This window comes from Argopecten irradians, chromosome 1 (genome assembly GCF_041381155.1).
Source record: "Argopecten irradians isolate NY chromosome 1, Ai_NY, whole genome shotgun sequence".
In the NCBI taxonomy this organism is placed as follows: Eukaryota; Metazoa; Mollusca; class Bivalvia; order Pectinida; family Pectinidae; genus Argopecten; species Argopecten irradians.
Window position 1 is genome coordinate 44,305,231 of NC_091134.1, and position 12,783 is coordinate 44,318,013.

Genomic DNA, 12,783 nt, shown 5'->3' on the forward strand with positions numbered 1-12,783 from the left:
AGAAACAGTTCATTGATATACTTTTTTTGTGGGAGTTTATGATGTTGTACAGGTTTTCAATGGAGTTGTGATCCGAACTCATATATAATTCAGTGTATAGTGTAACAGGATAGAATGTAGCAGTCATTTTACTGGGGTTTCAAATCTAGGACCTGCAAAACTCCAGAATGGACAGTCTGAAACGATTGGTCTACATGATTACTGATGATATGTCCTCAACTGTTGTTTAATACAAATTTCTTACTGGACACACTTGGAACCTTTAAATGTCCTAAACTGTTGATAGGATTTCATACAGGAGACACAGGAGGCCATCAAAAAGGTCATTAACTGTTGATAGGATGTCATACAGGACACACAGGAGGCCACCAAAAAGGTCCTAAACTGTTGATAGGATGTCATACAGGACACACAGGAGGCCACCAAAAAGGTCCTAAACTGTGGATAGGATGTCATACAGGACACACAGGAGGCCATCAAAAATGTCATTAACTGTTGATAGGATTTCATACAGGACACAAAGGAGGCCATCAAAAAGGTCATTAACTGTTGAAAAGATGTATACAGGACACACAGGAGGCCATCAAAAAGGTCCTAAACTGTGGATAGGATGTCATACAGGACACGCAGGAGGCCATAAAAAAGGTCCTAAACTGTGGATAGGATGTCATACAGGACACACAGGAGGCCATCAAAAAGGTCCTAAACTGTTGATAGGATGTCATACAGGACACACAGGAGGCCATCAAAAAGGTCCTAAACTGTGGATAGGATGTCATACAGGACACACAGGAGGATATCCTAAAATGTCCTAAACTGTTGATCGGATGCTATAATGAACACACAGGAGAATATCCTAAAATGCCCTAAACTGTTGATAAGGTTTTACTCAGATTGCAGAAAAACAAAAACAAACCAATATTGAGGTCACCTATCATTAATATACATATATCTCCAAACACTTAGATAATGTTACCTTACAATTTTATTATTGAAGTTCAAGTAATATTATGACATATGTATGACATATGCATATGTAACAGGAGAGGAGGAAATGTAGTGGCCATACCGGGCTTCGAACCTGGGACCTCCAAATACTACCGCCTGGTCACCGATGATTGACCAAGTCCAATCCCGCTACTCCTCCCTACTTTTTCAAATCTTTGCCCTCGAAGACATAGGAGACCATTACACCACCACCGTGGTTATTTTAGTTTGGTGCCAATTTTGTAAAAGAAGAGGAGAGAATGTAGTGGTCGGACTGGGATTCGAACCCGGGACATCCAAACACTAGCCAATTGCTCAACTGCTGAGCTACCTGGTCACTGGTGATCTACCCAGCCCAATCCCGCTACACATATAATACAATATCTATATTGTTCATTCAAGTTGAAATGGACAACTTTTAATAACTACTCACAGTCATTTAGCATGTCCTAGAAACATACAACTTCACATAATTTACATTTTCTTTTTACATTTAAAGTAACAAAGTTGTGATTGTGTAAATGATGTCGAGGTTATGGCGATCTGACATACAATGGTCATGTGATCCCCATGTGACCACTTGGTGGTGGTCAGCTGATCACTGATGACTATTGATTCCTGTCAATCTGCGGTTCCAAGCCAGTCCTCGGGGGTGCCCTCCAAAGGTCTAATTAATTTCCATCATCCAAGGACATCGAAATCAATGCGAGTTAGTGTTGGGATCTGTTAGGTGATGAAGATGTCCGCCTTTTGTGGTGAAGTAGTATAACATCCCATTACGGAACCATCAATATTTACTGATTGACTGGAGTAATCTCCCCTGAATGAGTGGAGTGGGATGTATAATTAAACCTATCACACCTCCAGCTTATTATAGACTGGCCTAGAACAATGGAAAGTAGGGGTTTAAGTGTTACTTTAAGGTGACCAGAATTAGAATATTTATTTTCAGTGTTTGTTTTCACTGCGACTTGAAGTTTGTGAACACTCTAACATTCCATCCATCCTGTAAGTGATCTCAATCAGACAGTGTAGTCTGGTCTGGTCTTAGTGTGTGTGAGTGGTTTAAAGTCGACCAATAGTATGGCCATAACATGTAAGCCTGTCTATATGCATTGACTTATGTTCTTTGTAACTGGAAAGGGAATGGAAAGTCGCCAGTTAAGGTCCAACACCAGTGATTTTAAGCTGAACAGCCTGCCACTTTCTAATAGAGCTAAAATAGGAAAACTCATCCTAACTAAAACTATAATTCATTCATACTGGCTATAAATACTATTTACAAGTAAATTGTTTTTAGGAATTTCTTCTTCATTGAGAGTAAAAATACCTGGAAGTTAGGTCATACAAGATTTTGATGATCTTGACATTCAGTTATGGTCACAGGAATCAAACATGCAGAAAAAAGCATGGCATTCACAGTCAAACCTGTTCATGAAGACCATTCTAGGGATGGAGTTGAACCTGTATAAAGGGTACATAAGTGATGGCTTTGATTCTCAGTATTACAGAGTTATGTGCCCTTGCAGGTAGGTATTGATTCTGACGTCATGTGCTTATAAGCATGACGTCATAATTTTTGGAGAAAACTACTTGAGCTAACTCTGTAATATGCAAAGACAGTATATAGGATATCCAAGGGACAAGTTTAAACCTGAAGAAAGGACACCCAAGGAATAGATGGTAGTTTTCTATAAAGTACATCAAGGGATAGTTGAGAGCCTGTCTATAAAGGACACCTAAGGAATTGATTTTAACCTCTCTATACAGAAACAAAAAGGACAGGTAAAATTGACACATCATATTAAGGTATGATGTCTGAATCAGACTTAAGGTGTAATTAAAAAAAAAAATCTTACAAAATACATGTAGAATAAACTCTAATCCTTCCCTTCGTCATAAATTTTGAGGCTTTCTTTACAAGATCTGCGACAGAATGAATTCCTGATTTATACCAAGTTTTGTAAAAAATGGGTTTAGCTGCTATAGTTATATCCTTAATGCCAAATGCATTTTGTTAAAAATGAATTTTTCTGCAACTCTAGCATTTCCTTAGCATTATTAAATTTATACCAGGTATTCAAAACATCTTTCCAAAAACTGTTCTTGCATAAATTACTACACTGCAATATATATTCACCACCAATATTTAGTAATATATCAATATCAATATTTTCTTTCAAAATCAATTTCCATTTCCCTTCCTTCTTGTACAGTCTTCTAATCCATCCTAATTTTAAAGAATTTATGAAAGCATGTAAATTAATCATTTTTAACCCCCCGTTACAATAATCTTGGACAACATTATTTCTTTTTACTTTGTCAGTTTTACTATCCCATAGAAATTCAAATAGAAGTGTGTTTATTTCCTTTATCACTTGGATTTGGAAGATTTTTTCCTTCTATACATTAGAAGAGCTTTCACAACTATATTCAGTCTGTACAAACTTCCTCCAAGTTCAAGGATTAATATCAGCATTTCGGAAATGTTTGCCAAATCCATTGCCCCTTAATACTCCATTAATTGTTCGTCCATTTTTACCTCCAAACATAGTACCTGTACTCCAAAGTTTTAAGGACTCTAAACTCTTTTATAATGTTTTTAATAAAACAACGACTGTAGCCACAGGTAAACTCAAATGGCAAGAACAATTTGAATTTCCTGACGGAGAATGGAGCAAAATTTTCAATATTCCGTATAAAATAACTAAAAATACGAAACTTCAATGGCTCCAATATCGTCTATCCCACTATATTCTTACTACAAACTCTAGTTTATTTAAATATGGTGCTGTGCCCAGTCCTATGTGCACATGTTGTAACTCCGAAAAAGAAACAATAATACATTTAATGTGGGAGTGCCAAGAGGTGCAAAATATGTTACAAAAATTTGAGACTCTTTTAGATGTACTTTACATTCCGTTTGCAGTAAATAAGCCGTCTTTTAACTTTGGACTTACGAACAATGGTATAAATACTGCTGTTGATAATGTTATAATTCTTATTATTAAACAATATATTTCTAGGACCAGATGTTTTAATAAATCTTTAAATGTTCATGCATTGGTAAACAATATAAAAGAGTATTACAACATACTAAAATATATATCAAATGGACAGAATGACAGTTTAAAAACAAAATTTGCCAATACCTGGAGTAAGTTGATAAATTCACCTTGACATATGATTGTCAAAGCTATCTGACAGTTCCTTTATAATTTTATATCTGAAACAAATGTGATGTTACTAGCCACATCTCAAACAAATACATTTCTAACCACTTTCCTCTGCACCTTTCCTCTATTTTCTCTACTTCTCATTTTCCTCATCCTTTTACTTTCTTTTTCTTTTCTTTTTTCTTCTTCTTCTTTTTCTAAATTTTCTAGAATTAAAAATTTATTTTTAACTGTGAGTGTGCAAGGCTGTGTGTATGAGTATGTTTATGCATGGAATCACAAGTATTTACTCTAAAAGTTTTATGTGTGAGGGTGTTTGTGTGTGTATGCGTGTGTGTGTGCCTATGGAGTGATGCCTCTTATAAATGTATGTAAAACTGTATATTAAAATGTAAATTATGTATTTACCTTGTACATGTATGTTTGGGTATATATGATGTATGTAAGGGTGTGATTGATTGTGTGTTGTATGTATGTATGTATGTATACATGTGTGTATATATGTAGGTGTGTGTGTGTACGTATGTATGTGTATCTGTGTGTGTATGTAAGGGTATATATATATGTATGATCGTGTATGTGTAGATATACAAAGGTATGTGTGAAAAGGTGATCGCATAAAAAACCATATTGAATTAAATTATATTAAATATAGATGATTAATTGTAATACCAATATGATTTAAAAATAAAAGAAATATAAAAAAAATAAATTTTGTGGCTTTGTCAGATAGATTTCTTATTCATTCAATATCTTTCTGAAATTAGTATTATATTATATTATTGGTCATTCTCAGCATGGATGATATTGATATTATGAAAAAACTTGTTCTTTATAAATCATTCATAGGAAAATTCAAATATTTCATGCCAAACTTTAGAATTTCATTGCCTGAAACTTGACAGTACAAATTTGATTTGTTGAAGAAAAAATAACCCTAGGTCAATAGAGTAATAATTCCAGCTGCTCACTGCAGGGTTTTTGTTCAATGTACAACACAAAAGTTGAATGTAAGACTTAAATTCAATTACAAAGCTGATCAAAATGAATGTTCTAATACAAGAGATAAAGGTTATTGGGTCAAAGATCATCTACACATCTTAATATGTTTTGCTGACAAAATTTTGCTGTGGCGTTGTATTATTATTGATCAAATATTAACAAAATCCTAAAAAGTAGCACACAGTACATGGTTTTAGATAGCAAACACTGCTAATAAAGAATTTTTGTAAATTCTATATCAAAAAACATGTTTTTTCATGCTTTTCTTAGGCTTTTGTAATTCATGAAAAAGTTAATTGCAATATATTTTTTTTTCATTTTTTAAAACACATACAGGGAATCGAAAATGTAACCATAATGAAAAAGCTGCTTAAAACAATAGAAAATCAATTAGTGTTGTGTGGACAAACTATTAATTGAATTAATGTTCAAATATGTCAAACAAAAGAATGAAGTGGATGGAAATAATTTTAAAAATATCTACTGTACTTTGTAATGTAATTCCTTCTAGGTAAATATTTTTTAATATCAATGGATATTTGCAATGGCTTTAGATTTGCCTAAAGCAATAACAAAAACATATGATGCAACTATGTGTATAGTAGTTTTCAGTTTTGAATTTCAGATAACCTAATATTTCTTGAGGAGTTCATCTTTTTATGTGAGATTAACTGAGATTAAAAGTTTTGAGGTCACCATGCATGGCTGGTTTAATATAGGTACCAGATTCAGATATGTTTATGAGAGTGTCACGCATTGAAACATAAAATACATGTACTGGTAAATAAAATACAATGCTTATCATGATGGGAATTGTTTTCGTATCTATACTTTTGTGTGCTTTCTTCCATAGAATAAACATTTTTTGGTAGTTTTCTTTCATTTTTTTCATTAATTCCATGCTACCAATTGACAAAATGACCTCAATATTTGATCTTCATGTTTTACCCCTTGCTGAACTTTTGATATTTTGCCTAACTTGACCTCGTCCTATATTGGTTTGTAGACCATCATTCTCATTGCGTGCAATGTCTAAACTTCTAAAAAATGAAATATCTGTTTAGGGTTACCCAACCGACCCTAATGTTTTTACCTCCAACCCTAATTTTTTTTTCCACTTTTCTACGAAAAAAAATAAAAGTCGGGATTTTGATTTCAGACTCCGGTTCTGGCCATTACTTTAGAGTGAAAGACAGTAAAAAAAAAAAATCGCTACCAACCCTATTTTTTTTGCCAATGTAACCCTAAACAGACATAAAAAATTTTTGGCCTAATGAACTGGCTGTGTCTTATAGTGTGAGGATGATTACGGGTACATGTGGGCGGTATTCTGTAGTATACAGTTAGGGTGACAGGGACCATGATTATGTGGTTTTGCTGTTACTAGAGACACATGTACCTGAGTACTGGTACATACCCTAAGTATTGTTTCTCTAATTCGATAGTGCTGGCTTTGTCCTCAATGTCAGTGCAGAAGGAGACAAATTAATAAACAAAGGAACAATTAACAATACATGATGTGGTTACAGAATCAGTATGAATTATAAATGTCTTGGGCATTATACTGTGAAGCAAGGAAATATTGGACTATATAACGGCATGACGTTAGCAAAGCTAATGTGAACTGATGCTTGATCAAGTTTCTTTATGTTTATGATGTATCCTCTGCTATCATTAAATGTTTAATGGCTAGATTGAAAACAAAGGCTTGGTGACAACCTTTCCTCCGTCTGTTTTTTCTTTGTCTATTATTCTCTTTGAAGATCCTAAATTCTTATCAAATCAGGGATCTTCATATCCTCTGTTTCCCTTGACACCATCCCACTTTTGGCCTGGAGGAGAATTTGCTCCTGTGAAGTTAGTTCTGGGTTCTGTCCCTTTCCAAGTAAAAACTGAAGCTAAATCACTGCTCCTAAAAATAAATAAATACTAAAAATACTGAAAGGTTGTTTACTTAGCCCTGTATCCCATTTCCAGAAAATGGGGTAATTAATTTTAAAATGCTCTGAACACCACAAAAATCATCCTATCTGAATATTTATTAGCTTACGTTGAAGACAATTCCTTACTGGTCACTATGGTATATGATATGATGGTATTATAGGCAATTTTTATTTCATAGCGAAAGTTGAATTATGAGGATTCGTGTAAAACTCGTTAGTCGAAAAAGTTCACGCTACATCCCCAGGTCGCGATTCCCTAATGAGCACAGATCGAATAAAATCGCCATCCATTCAACAAATGCATCCATGAAGTGCAGATCCTCAATGTAAACTCACTTACTTATAAAAATTGCACATTGGTATCCCTTAGGGATCCCCAGGCTTGATTCATTGTCATGCAGAACAGATGATCACTGATCTCGGCAATTTTTAGCTCACCTGCCCGAAGGGCAATTGAGCTTATGCTATGGTGCAGTGTCCGTCGTCCGGCCGTCTGTCCGGCGTCAACTTTTCCATTTAAACAACTTCTTCTCCAAAACTTAGTGACCTAGAGTCCTGAAATTTGACTTATAGCATGCTGGGATGAAGGGCTACCAAGTTTGTTCAAATGAACGACCCTGACTTTCATTCAAGGTCACAGGGGTCAAATAGGTGAAAATCTTTAACAGACTTCTTCTAAATAACCAAGAGGCCTAGAGACCTGAAATTGGGCCTGTGACATACTGGGATGAAGGGCTACAAAGTTTGTTCAAATGAATGACCTTGATCTTGACTCAAGGTCACAGGGGTTAAATAGAATGAAATATCTTGTTAAGACTTCTGCTTCATAATCAAGAGGCCTAGGAACCTGATATTAGGCATGTGACATACTGGGATAGAGGGCTACCAAGTTTGCTCAAAAGAATGACCTTGACCTTCATTCAAGGTCACAGGGGTCAAATAGGCTAAAATCTTTAAACCACTTCACCTTAATAACCAAGAGGCCTAGAGACCTGATATTGGGCATGTGGCATGCTGGGATAGAGGGCTACCAAGTTTGTTCAAATGAATGACCTTGACCTTGATTAAAGGTCACAGGGGTCAAAAAGGCAATTTTTTAAAACGATTTCTTCTTAATAACCAAACAGCCTAGGCACCTGATATTGGGCATGTGGCATGCTGGAATAAATGACTGCCAAGTTTGTTCAAATAAATGACATTGACCTTCATTCAAGGTCACAGGGGTCAAATAGGTGGAAATCCTTAAACAACTTTGTCTTAATTACCAAGAGGCCAGGGACCTGATATTGGGCCTGTGGCATGCTGGGATCAAGGGTTACAAAGTTTGTTCAAATGAATGACCTTAACTTTCATTCAAGGTCACAGGGGTCAAAAAGGCTGAAATCCTTAAAAGACTTCTTCTTAACAACCAAAAGGCACAGGGACCTGATATTGGGCCTGTGTCATGCTGGGATCAAGGGCTGCCAAGTTTGTTCAAAAGAATGACCTTGACCTTCATTCAAGGTTACAGGGGTCAAATAGGCTAAAATCTTTAAACGACTGCTTTTTAATAACCAAGAGGCAAAGAGGCCTCTAATGTGCTTAGGGATGATATAAATTCTTATTTACTCTATTTGTTAAGTATGAACCATGTATGATTTCTAGATTGCAGGTGAGCGATTCGGGCCAATTGGGCCCTTGTTTGTCTGTCGTCTCGATTTGATACAAGCTCTCTGGCTCGCCAGGCAGCCATCTTGGATTTTGATAGCTAAAGATTGTTATCGCTATTTCTCAGAAAGTGCTGAAGGGATCTTTCTCAAATTTCATATGTAAGTTTCCCTAGGGCTCTAGTTGTGCATATTGCGTTTTGGGACCGATCGGTCAACAAGATGGCCGCCAGGCAGCCATCTTGGATTTTGATAGTTCAAGATTGTTATCGCTATTTCTCAGAAAGTACTGAAGGGATCTTTCTCAAATTTCATATGTAGGTTTCCCTAGGGCTCTAGTTGTGCATAATGCATTATTGGACCAATCTGTTAACAAGATTGCCGCCAGGTAGCCATCTTGGATTTTGATACTTAAAGTTTGTTATCGCTATTTCTCAGAAAGTACTGAAGGGATCTGTCTCAAATTTCATATGTAGGTTCCCCTAGGGCTCTAGTTGTGCATAATGCGTTATTGGACCAATGGGTTAACAAGATGGCCGCAAAGGAGCCATCTTGGATTTTGATAGTTAAAGATTGTTATCGCTATTTCTCAGAAAGTACTGAAGGGATCTTTCTCAAATTTCATATGTAGGTTCCCCTAGGGCTCTAGTTGTGCATAATGCGTTATTGGACTAATCGGTTAACAAGATGGCTGCCAGTCAGCCATCTTGGATTTTGATACTTAAAGTTTGTTATCGCTATTTCTCAGAAAGTACTGAAGGGATCTTTCTCAAATTTCATATGTAGGTTCCCCTAGGGCTCTAGTTATGCATAATGCGTTATTGGACCTATCGGTTAACAAGATGGCTGACTGGCAGCCATCTTGGATTTTGTTACTTAAAGTTTGTTATCGCTATTTCTCAGAAAGTACTGAAGGGATCTTTCTCAAATTTCATATATAGGTTTCCCTAGGGCCCTAGTTGTGCATATTGCGTTTTGGGACCGATCGGTCAACAAGATGGCCACCAGGCAGCCATCTTGGATTTTGATAGTTAAAGATTGTTATCGCTATTTCTCAGAAAGTACTGAAGGGATCTTTCTCAAATTTCATATGTAGGTTCCTCTAGGGCTCTAGTTGTGCATAATGCGTTTTTGGATCGATCGGTCAACAAAATGGCCGCCAGGCTGCCATCTTGGAATTTGATATCTAAAGTTTGTTATCGCTATTTCTCAGAAAGTATTGAATGAATCTCTCAAATTTCATATATAGGTTCCCCTAGGGCCCTAGTTGTGCATATTTCGATTTGGGACCGATCGATCTACAAGATGGCCGCCAAGGAGCCACCTTGGATTTTGATAGTTGAAGTTTGTTACTGCTATTTCTCAGAAAGTACTGATGGGATCTATCTCAAATTTTTATATGTAGTATGTTTGCAAAAGTTTGAAAAGCAGAGAAAAGATCCCTCTTTCAATTGTCAGACATAGATCATTTTTTGGTGGGCGCCAAGATCCCTCTGGGATCTCTTTTTTTTTTTTTTGCGTCGAAAACCTGGGGACAGATATATATGATCCTCATTATAATGTAAATCTCTGATCAACTGCCAGATGTCAACCTTTGATCATCTGTGAGATGTGAACCTTTATAAGTTTAATCTTTTGTCAGATGTCAGCCTTCTTGAATTCATTGTCGGATGTGAACCATTGATCCTCAGTCCGATGTTAACATCTGATCCTCAGTTTGATGTTAACTTATGTTCTTCTGTCAGGTGTGAACCTCTAAGCTTGTCAGATGTGAACCTCTAATCGCTGTCAGATGTGAACCTCTAATCCTGTCAGATGTGAAACTCTTATCCAGTCAGATGTGAACCTCTAATCTCTCTCCGATGTGAACCTCTAATCGAGTCAGATGTGAACCTCTAATCGAGTCAGATGTGAACCTCCAATCTCTCTCAGATGTAAACCTCTAATCCAGTGAGATGAGAACCTCCAATCTCTCTCAGATGTGAACCTCTAATCCAGTCAGATGTGAACCTCTGATCTCTGTCAAATGTGAAACTCTAATCCTGTCAGATGTGAACCTCTGATCTCTGTCAGATGTGAAACTCTAATCCTGTCAGATGTGAACCTCTAATCCTGTCAGATGTGAACCTCTAATCCAGTCAGATGTGAACCTCCAATCTCTCTCAGATGTGAACCTCCAATCTCTCTTGGATGTGAACCTCTAATCCTGTCAGATGTGAACCTCTAATCCAGTCAGATGTGAACCTCCAATCTCTCTCAGATGTGAACCTCTAGTCCAGTCAGATGTGAACCTCTAATCCTGTCAGATGTGAACCTCTAATCCAGACAGATGTGAACCTCAAATCTCTGTAAGATGTGAACCCTTAATCAATAAGAGCCATGTGAAAATGTTCTTCTCAGTCAGATGATAAGAAACCCTTCTCCCATCAATAATAGATCATTCAACGGACACCAAGTCTACAGATCATTCGATGGACACCCATTCTCTTTCTTGAAATGAATCCATTGAGCCTTTATACCCCAAACCTTTCTGCCTCTATAGGTCGTCTTTGTTTGTTGTAGTCCTCTCTGACATTACATGAGTTTTTCAGTGAATACTAGAGGTTTTTGATCAGTTGAGATTACAGTACTGTGATAAGAGAAAGTCTATAGATCAGTTCCATTGATCAGCATAGGTACTACCTACACGGTCGAGGCGCCAGTCTTGACTAGGTATTTGGTTACACTAAATACCCAGCTTTGTTGTTCCCTCTCGTTGTGTACTTCGTGTAGGTGTAAGTACTACAGAATAAATCGGTTTGCAATCGTAGATTAAAAGGCTGGGTTGTTAGTATTCTATTTCAATATTTACATTTCTCTTGGAGGTGGCAGTTTTAACTACTAGGACTGCGAGAAATACCTTACACAACTGTGACATTGCAATTAATGAGTGCATTTTGTCCAAGAGCTTTCCAAACAAGAATTGATTTTTATGCATATTTGAAAAATATGGTATCAATCTGAAATTAAATGAATATTTTATGCTAATTTTCCACTTTAATATGCTCTCAAAAATAAATCCATACAATATGTTCTCTACTGGAGACATCTTACACAATCTTTGGTGTGTTAAGTTACATGTAAATGAGATGATAATGCAATCAATTTCATTTGCATCTTTCATACTGCATAATATTATAACCTTAGCAAATTCTTTAAACTTCATATTATCAGGTTTGCTAAAACAGAGTTCAAATGAAAGAAGCTATTTATTTTTGGAGTTTGATTGTTATGTAAACATTTATAGCTATTTATTCATGTTGTTTGATTGTAATGTAAATGTTTGTCCTATATACACCTGTCATGGACCATTGATTGCACCCCATTGTGGATTATACAGACAACCCCATGTTAATTGCAGTGAAAGTCAATACAGAATTATCATATACACCAGCTAAGTATGTCACAAATTAACATAGGGAATCAAAGTCAAGAGTCTAGATCAGGGGTACAGGTCAGGGGTAAATGTCAGCAGTCAATGTCATGAATAAATGTTGTGGTCAAGAATTACAATGTAAATGTCAAGGGAAATATTGTTCAGCAATTGAAGTCAGGAATCAAATTCATCTGTTAAGGTCAGGAGTCAAGGTCAAGAATGTCAACCAGATGTCAAGGTCAGAAAGAATGGGTGGCAGTCAAAGTCAGATGTCAATGTCATGAATAAATGTCAAGATAATATATCAGGGGAAATATTCTAAGCAATTGAAGTCAGGAATCTGTCAGTTAAGGTCAAGTCAAATTACCAGTATGTTAGTTGTCAAGATCAGCAAGTAATGTCCAAATTCTAGTTCAGCAGTGAAATTCAACAAGCAAGGTCACAGTTATCAAATGTCAGTAATCTGAGTCAGCAGTCAATGTCAACTGTTATGGTCAATAGTTCAAAGGTCATCTGTTTCACTTTGTAAGAGTGAAGGTCACTTAATTTAATATTGCGTAAATTACTGCTTCATTGCCTGCCTTAGTTGAAACCAATTTCAAAGACATTGGAAA

General features: G+C 36.2%; 1 protein-coding gene across 2 annotated transcripts in view; it reads left to right on the plus strand.

Moving 5' to 3' along the window:
* Positions 1-12,783, plus strand: part of LOC138329396 (potassium voltage-gated channel subfamily KQT member 1-like) — a 74,290-nt gene that overhangs the window by 962 nt on the left and 60,545 nt on the right. The gene's annotated exons all lie outside the window — the stretch shown is intronic.